The sequence below is a fragment of the Solanum pennellii genome, chromosome 7 (assembly GCF_001406875.1).
Source record: "Solanum pennellii chromosome 7, SPENNV200".
NCBI classification, from domain to species: Eukaryota; Viridiplantae; Streptophyta; class Magnoliopsida; order Solanales; family Solanaceae; genus Solanum; species Solanum pennellii.
In genome coordinates, this window is record NC_028643.1 from 43228753 (window position 1) to 43238400 (window position 9648).

The following is a 9648-nucleotide window of genomic DNA, read 5'->3' on the forward strand; positions in this document are numbered from 1 at the left end:
ATGAGCGCTTAACATATGGGACCTCAACTAGGGAGCTGTCTTTAGAAAACACAGAGTCTGCTTCATTAATTCATATGTACTTCATTTTCATTCGTTCGTAAGCTAGTGTAAACACCAGCCACACCTAGGATGTAGTTTAAGACTTCATCGGGTTCACTGTGCAATGACCAAGAATGACCTAGCGTCATTACTTAAGTCTAGCTCACCTCTTTATCATCTTATCCTAACACCTTTGGTATCGTTCATTTCATTATGTGCATTATTTGAGGTTGACCTCATTCTTTCTTTGGGAACTTTAACCTTAAGCGACATAGATCATGTGAGCATTATGAAATCCAGTGTTTAACCCTACACTGAAAAGAGGTGGAATCACCGGCCAAACAGAACCAAAACATGCTAGCGTATATAGGGAGTCAAACCCTGCTAGAACCCTATATTGACTGTATAGGTTCAAATACTAGGAAATATAAGGACACCCATTCCTGTCCGGACGGACAGTCTCATCTCATGAGAATTACACGAACCTCTGCCTTCCCAAAAGAAGGAATTGCAACTCATAGCTAGCCTATAGGTGCTCAGTATAAAGTTCCATTACATTCATATCATAACATTATGGAAGGTGGCTTCTAGCATGAGGGCATCATAGCTCATTAGATGATTTCTCATCTCATCATTAGTATTAAGTATGCATTAACTTCAATACTTTCATTAGAGTGTTCATAGAGACTGTTCTCTTCATCAACTTTACTCTCTTATAGGTGAGTACGTCTTGGTAACATTTACTTAGGCTAATTCGAGATTCCTCTCACCTTTCGCTTTAGCCTCTTATCATGTTGTCACCACATTCTTTAACTTTAGCACATTAACTCTTCGTAATTACTCAATGCTTTACGTGAATGTTCTTTTCATCATATGCCAATGCACTTGACCTTTTAGTGTGTTTCACACTCTGACTTAACCCTTCTGGGGTCTCATCATTCATCACATAGCATCTTAGATTCACTTTCTTTATAACGTATGCTGGACATATGAGTCCACACACACAAGCCATGAGGCTTCATTCATTGTTCATTTAAGCGATTCATATTGCCCAAGATTATGTGGTACAAGACTTATGCATCTTTTAAGTATGCCAATGTCTCAATTTGATTCCTCTAGGCAGCATTCATTAAGTATTTAATCACGTAAGACCTGTGTCAATACGGAATTGGTCAAGGGAACCCTATTTAAAATCCCTTGTATAACACTTATTTAATTTTCTTTAGGCTTTTCGTTGTCATAAACCCTTTGGCTAGGGAATCCGAGATCCATTCTCCACACCTACACTTTCTTTCTCTTTTTTTTTTTTTGATTTTTGCCTCAAACAATTCGGCCTGGGGGACCAAGATTGAACCCCCACGCCCATATATTTTCTTTTTCCTTTATTACTTGCTTCATTTGTTTAGATTAAGAGGGTGCGGGATCGAACCCCCACAACCTCACCTTATTTTAATTGCATTTTCTCCTTACCTCCTCATTCTGCCAAGAGGTTGTGGGTTCGAATCCCACATACATAATTTTTTTAATTATTTCTTTATATCATTTTTCTCCTCTCTCCTTCATCCATCCAAGAGGTTGTGGGTTCGAACCCCACACGCCTTCTTTCAGTTTTTCCCTTAATTTTTCACTTAAACTTTACCCTATTTCAAATCCCCTTTATCACATTTCATTTTTTTTATTTTTATAACATGTATAATGTGAGGTCTTGGGTTCAATCCCCACTGACCTCAAGCATTAAAAATATTTTTTTAACGAGATTTTTTTATAGTATGCTGCCAAAAAACAAATTTTCAGAATGCTGGAAATTTGTTCACCCTCTTTGCAGTCCATTTTTTTCAACTTTTAAATGTTAGATTTAGGATAAATTTTCGTGTAAAATCTAGTGCATATTTAGGTTAGGTTTCATGGTTACTTTTGAGAATTTAATCACCTTTTTGCAGTCTATTTTCTCATCCGCTTTCACGTTAACCATTAATACATTTCGAGTAGTTTTTTAGGGAGATCTTTAGATGCAATTTCAAGATTACTTTCAATCAAGAAATTTCATTTAATTCAGCAACCTTGAACTTATATGAACATCACGTTTTTAACATATTCATACACATAAAATACAACAATTTAATCATGCCAAATTTCATGCTTTTAGCTGAGACCAAGTCACAGTACACACGTGCACTCATAAGTCAACATATCACACATTTTCGGAGACATTTTCTTCATTCCTATATAATTCCGAATATGCATTCATTCACGTAATCGCAACCAGACCTAAAATCATCTACTAGAAGTCATACCAACCTAAGATCATAGGCAGCTAGACCCAGGGACATGCAACGGGGAACAACCCTAGTTTTCGAGTAGATTCATCCGAGCCTTAAGGGTCTCTTGAGAAAGGGACCGAGAGGGAAGAAAACCCATATCTGAAGTTGTTCAAAAGTGATTCAACGTGCTACCTATATCTCCACTAAGACAACACCTCATCACCGAAACCACAAGCAAAATCCATTGAGAAATTGGTTTTTACATTTTCGTTTTTAAACTTGTTTGAGCGTTCAATTCTGGATGAAATTTATGTTTTCCTTTTTGGTTCTGTTCGTTCTCTTGTTTTACAGAGAGTTGAGCGTGAATGTGAGAGAGAGAGACGGTGAAAAACATGTGGGTGTGTTAGCTTAGGATTAGGAGATTAGGGAGAGACCTAGTCAAATTAGGATTAATTATTTTAATTAATAATTAAAAATCTGATTTTTCCTTTTTCTTAAATCATCAATTAAATATTAATTTATTAAATTAATTCACCAAATAAAATAATGAAATTAAATCATTGCTCTCACCTAGGTTCGAACCCGGGTGGAGCAAGATTTCACTCAAAGGGCCAATTTCGGCCCTTTCTTCCCAAATTGCCCCTCCACCATGTTAATTAATTTATTAATTAAATATTTAGGATAATTACAATACTACCATTAGCCTGGAAAAGACTATTTTACCATATACCCTCCAAACTTAAGATTACCCCTTTTTAAGTCCGGTTAAGACTCATCTAGGTAGATCTTCATGTGCCCAACATGTAGGGATGTTCAAAACCGAACTGAAACCGATAAGTCGAACCGATAAAAACGTTATTGGTTTATAGTATTGGGTTATTGACTTAGTGGTTTTGATAACAATTTTTTTTTTTTGTTATCAGGTTATTGGTTCTTAACGGTTTAAAATTTTTTCTTAATGGGTTAACCGATAACCCGATAGTAAATTAAATAATTATATTTGTACCATTTTGTATATAAAGTCCTCGACTAGGTGTTTAATTTCCTACTTTTATTTTTGGTTGTCTCAAACACTTGATTATTCTACAATGTAAAAGTGTTTGCTTTTGAGCAAGATGTAACTTGTGAACTCAAGTGCATGGTTTATTTGGTTTGTCACCTTGTTTCTAAGTGATTTTCAATGTTTTTTTCTTTTGTGTCAAATCTTAACGGTTAAACCGATAACCGAACCGATAATGATAAAAAACCGATAAACCAATAATCAATAAGCCAATATCTTAATGGTTCCATAACGGTTAGCATCTCTACAAACCGATAACCAATAAGCCAACCCGATAAACTTCAAAACCGAACCGAACCGGCCGATACACAGCCCTACCTACATGGCTGGACCCAACCTTTCCTAGCTCAACTAACTCACCAAGTTGGTTGGCTTGGCTGTTGCAAGGGTTCAGAGGTCTAGTTCTACGCGCATCAATTCGTGTGAACTCGGCCTAATCGTAGGTATTCTAGACACATTAAACATTACTTAGCATAGCCATTTTTAGGGTTGTTACATTATCCCCCTATAGGAACATTCGTCCCCGAATGACACTTCGTATAATCTAGCACAACGCCAGTCATATCATAACATAGGTATTATACAGAGTCAATCAATAACAACCAGGAATGGAGGAGTTAAGGAAACTTAGACTTAAGAGTAGAAAATCTAACCGCAAGAGCTGAAGAGATAAGGTTAGCAGGATCTTATATCGGCCTCGGCCTCCCACGTAGCACCCTCAACAAGATGGTTCCTCCACAATACCTTCACTGTGGCAACCTTCTTGTTTCTCAGCCTCTTTACATGCCGCTATAAAATCTCAACAGGAACCTCCTCATAGACAAGTCTTCATCAACTCCCAAATCTTCAACAGGCAGAATCGATGCTGGATCACCAAGGCACTTCTTTAACATAGAGACATGAAAAACTGGATGAACAAAAGCTAGCTCCGCAGGCAACGCCAACTCATAGGCCACCTCACCCACACGCTGTAGGATCTCATATGGCCCAACATACCTCGGACTCAACTTCCCCTTCCTACCAAAACTCATCACCCCCTTCATAGGTGATATCTTCAAATAGTCCTAGTCACCAACATCAAACTCTATAAGCCGTTTTCTGTTGTCTGCATAGGACTAATGCCGACCGTAAGCAGTAGCCAACCTGTCGCTAATCACCCTGACCTTCTGTAAGGCCTCATAAATGATCTCTGGACCCAAAATGGATGACTCTCCAATCTCGAACCACCCAACTGGAGACCTACACCTTCTACCATACAATGCCTCAAACGGTGCCATCCCAATGCTGGAGTGATAACTGTTATTATACGCGAACTCTATCAAAGGCAGATGGTCGTCCCAACTACCTCTGAAGTCAATCAGACACGCTCTGAACATGTCCTCCAATGTCTGAATGGTGCGCTCTGCCTGCCCATCAGTCTGAGGATGAAAGGTAGTACTAAGCTTTACCTGCGTGCCTAAGTTCTTCTGGAAGGATCTTTAGAAATATGAAGTGAACTGAGCTCCTCTATCTGAAATGATAGACAAAGGAATCCCATGCCATCTCACAATCTCATCAATGTAGAGTCTCGCATAATCCTCGGCTCTATAAGTAGACTTCACAGGGATAAAGTGGGTAGACTTAGTCATCCTGTCCACAATAACCCATATGGAGTCATGCTGTCTCCTAGTCTTCGGAAGACCAACCACGAAGTCCATATTAATGGACTCCCACTTCCAAGTCAGAACCTCAATCATCTGAGTAAGACCGCAAGGCTTAAGATGTTTTTCCTTAACCTGTTGACAATTAGGACACTTGGCCACATATTCAACAATGTCTTTCTTCATGCCATCGCACTAATAGATCTGCTTAAGGTCATGATACATCTTGGTGGAACCTGGATGTATCAAATATTTGGAACTATGGGCCTCTGCAACAATTTTGGTCCGCAAATCATCCAGATCTGGTACATTCAGCTAGTCCTGGTACCTAAGTATGCCGTCACCTCCCATAAGAAAAGACATTCATATTTACCAACACTAAGTCCTTAAACTCCATCAACATCGGATGAAGATGCTGACCCTTCTTGACCTCAATAACCAAGGATGATTCATAACTAGGATGAACTGAAACACCTTCACTAGTAGAGTCAACCAACCGCACACCCAGTCTAGCCAGTATGTATACATCTTTCACCAACTCTTTCTCTCATTCTCAATGTGGGATGTACTCCCCATGCTCATCCTTCTCAAATCATCAGCTACAACATTAGCCTTACCTGGATGGTAGTGGACATTCATGTCATAGTTCTTCAACAGCTCCAACCATATCCGCTGATGTAGGTTAACCTCCCTCTGCGTGAACACGTATTGGAGACTTTTGTGGTCTGTGAACACATCCACATGCACTTCATACAAGTAGTGCCTCCACAGTTTTAGTGCAAACACCACAGCTGCCAACTCCAGGTCATGAGTGGGATGATTCTTTTCATGAACCTTGAGCTGTCTGGACGCATAAGCTATCACCTTACCACCCTTCATAAGAACACAACCCAAGCCAACCTTAGATGCATCACAATAGATAGTGTAATTCTCACCACACGTAGGCAAAGTAAGCACTGGGGCTGAAGTGAGTCTGTCTTTGAGCTCCTGGAAACTCTTCTCGCAAGTCTCCGCCCATTCAAACTTGACTTTCTTCTTCGTCAAAGCTGTGAGTGGGGCACCAATGGAAGAAAAACACTCCACGAACCTGCGATAATAACCATCCAATCCCAAGAAGCTACCGATATAGGTGGGAGTAAGAGGTTTTGTCCAGTTCTTGACAGCCTCAGTCTTCTTTGGGTCTACCTCCACACCTTTGTCGGACACAACATGACCTAGGAAGGTCACTGATCTAAGCCAGAATTCACACTTGCTGAATTTGGCATACAACTGATGTTGTCTAAGTACCTGCAAGGTTAGTATCATATGTTGTTCATGCTCTTCCTTGGTCTTAGAGTAGATGAGAATGTCATCAATGAATACTATGACGAAAGAGTCAAGGTATTCACGGAAGACCCTGTTCATGAGATCTATAAATATAGCTAGTACATTAGTGAGACCAAATGACATGACTAGGAACTCATAATTACCATAAAGGGTACGAAAGGCTATCTTTGGGATACCTTCATTCCTAACCCTAAGCTTATGGTACTATGAACGAAGATCAATCTTCGAGAAGAAACTAGACCCTTGAAGCTGATCGAATAAGTCCTCTATTCTGGGAAGTGGATACTTATTCTTGATAGTGACTTTGTTAAGATGCCGATAATCGATACACATTTTAAGGTTTCTATCTTTGTTTTTCACAAACAACACTGGAGAGCACTAAGGGGATATGCTCGGCTGAGTGAAACCCTTATCAGTGAGATCTTTTAACTGCAGCTTCAACTCATTGAGTTCAACTGAAGCCATTCTGTAAGGAGGAATTGAAATTGGTTTAGTGTCGGGTTCTAAGTAAATACCAAAGTCAATCTCTCGGAGGGGAGGAACTCTAGGCAAATAATCAGGAAACACATCTGGGAACTCATTCACTACAGGCACTGAGTCTATGGAAGGAATGTCATGATCTAGATCATTGACACTCACAAGATGACATAGTAAGCCCTTGGACATAATTTTATTGGCTTTAAGGTTTGAAATCAAGGGATTAGGACGACTCGAGTTGTACCCCTTCTAGACCAGCTTTACTTCATTAGGGAAACAAAATTTCATAACCTTACTATGTCAATCCTCACAAGCATAGAAACTATGAAGCCAGTCCATGACAAGAATGATGTCAAAATCGTTCATAGGTAACTCAACCAAGTATGCACACATAGTCCTACCACCTACAACTATTGGGCAATCCTTGTACACTTTATCAGTTCTTACCTTTTCTCCTAAAGGTGTACTAACCTCTATAGGATCATGCAAAACTTCAGGAAATATCTCAAAAGTGAGAGCAACTAAAGGAGTTACAAAGGAAAGCATATACCCTGGATCAAGTAAGGCATAAACAGAAGTTGAGAATACTTGCAGCATACCTGTGACCACATCAGCGGACTTCTCCTGCTCCTCCCTGCCCTTCAGGGCGTAGAATCTGTTCCTCTTAGGAGGCTCGGCTGCTGCTACACCCTGTGGATTAGGCCTAGGCTGAGCATTACCTCTAGCCTGACCCCTGTTTTGTGGGCAGTCTTTGACCATGTGCCCGCTCTTCCCGAAACCGAGCAAGCATTAGTGCACTGTCTGCACTCTCCACTGTGAGTACGACCACACATGGCACACTCCCTTCTGGGATGCTGCACATCACCTCCATTTACCTTCTTGGGCTCGAGTCTGCCTCCTCTAGGTGATGCACTCTTTTGAGAGTTAGAGTTCCCTGAACTCTGATGCCCCTTTTTAAATCTGGGCTGCTCACGGAAGCCGAAGTTGTTCCTGCCGCCACCATTACTAGGAGCTGCCTGATCAGAAGGTTTAGGCATCCTAACCTCATGGACACCTGATATACCTGATACGCTCCAATTTACTTCTCGAAACAAAGTAAAAGCGGTGACATCAAGTAAAGAACCCAACTAGTGAAGTTGGGATCGTTCCCACGAGGAAAATGGTTAAGACTTAACTTTATTCTATTATTACTTCTATTTAGTCAATTATTTCTCGAAAACAAATAACTAAAGGGGGGTTTTGATTAATGAAAGCAATTAACTAAATTAAAGTAAACAAGTGACAGGTTCAAGTATTGGAGTTTACTCATGTATTGAGAGTAACTAGGGCGTAAGTGTTCCCCGCAGGCTCCTAACTCGGTAATTCTAGCTATAACAATCCTTTCCTAGTATCTTACATGCAAAGTGATAAGTTAGGTATCTCTAAATCCTTGGTTCGACATCTAGATAATTTCACTCTGCACCACATGTGAAATTATCTAGATGTCGAACCAAGGATTTAGAGATACCTAACTTATCACTTTGCATGTAAGATACTAGGAAAGGATTGTTATAGCTAGAATTACCGAGTTAGGAGCCTGTGGGGAACACTTACGCCCTAGTTACTCTCAATACATGAGTAAACTCCAATACTTGAACCTGTCACTTGTTTACTTTAGTTTAGCTAATTGATTTCATTAGTCAAAACCCCCATTAGTTATTTGTTTTCGGGAAATAATTGACTAAATAGAAGTAATAATAGAATAAAGTTAAGTCTGAACCATTTTCCTCGTGGAAACGATCCCAACCTCACTAGTTGGGTTCTTGACTTGATGCGACTGCTTTTACTTCGTTTCGAGAAGTAAATTTGAGCGTATCAACCCCCCTCTTCCTCCTGCTGTCCTCTACTTGCTTGACATGTACCATCAACCTGGAGAGGTCCATGCTATCGTGGAGCAACGCAGGCCGACACTCCTCCTCCATATCTCCTGAGATTCCTATGAGGAACCTACTCATCTCATCCCTGCTGTCAGATACAAGGTAAGTGTCATCGATCCCTATTTAAGGTTGATAAACTCCTCAACCTTGGCCTCCTTCATATCCCCGGGGAAGAATCCATCCAGGAAAGCTGTGTTAAACAACTCCCACGTGACCGGACTTCCTAACAAAGCTTGGCTATCCTGCCACATCTTGTACCAATACTGTGGAACATCCTTGAGCTGGTAGGAAGCCAGCTCAGCCTTTTCAGTATCTGTTGCCCCAATAGCCACTAAAATCTTATGCACCTCATCAATAAACTCTTGAGGATCCTCTGAAGTTTTGGACCTTGTGAAAATAGGAGGATTCATCCTTGTGAAGTCCCGTAGTCTGTCTGCCATTCTACGTGCTGGTGGGTTCTTGATACGCTCAAACTTACTTCTCAAATAAGAAGTAAAGCGGTCGTATCAAGTAAATAACCCAACTAATTAGGCTGGGATCGTTCCCACAAGGAAAATAGTTTAGACTTAACTTTAATCTATTAATACTATTGTTCAGTCAATTACTTCCTTGGAAAGCAAAAATGATAAAAAAGGGGGGGGGGTTTCTATTCCTAAATAAATGAAAATAACTAGCGAAATTAAAAGAGACACATAACAACTTCAAATGTTGGAGTTTAATCAATTAACGAAAGTAACTAGGGTTTACGTGTTCCCCACAGGTTCATAACTTGATAATTCTAACTATAACAATTCTTTCCTAGTATCTTGCATGCAAAGTGATAAGTTATGTATTTCTAAATCCTTGGTCCGGCATCTAGAAAATCTCACTCCGCACCTTGGTCCGGCTACGTGTGTTGCTATCCTAACCCTTATCTTTACCTCATATTA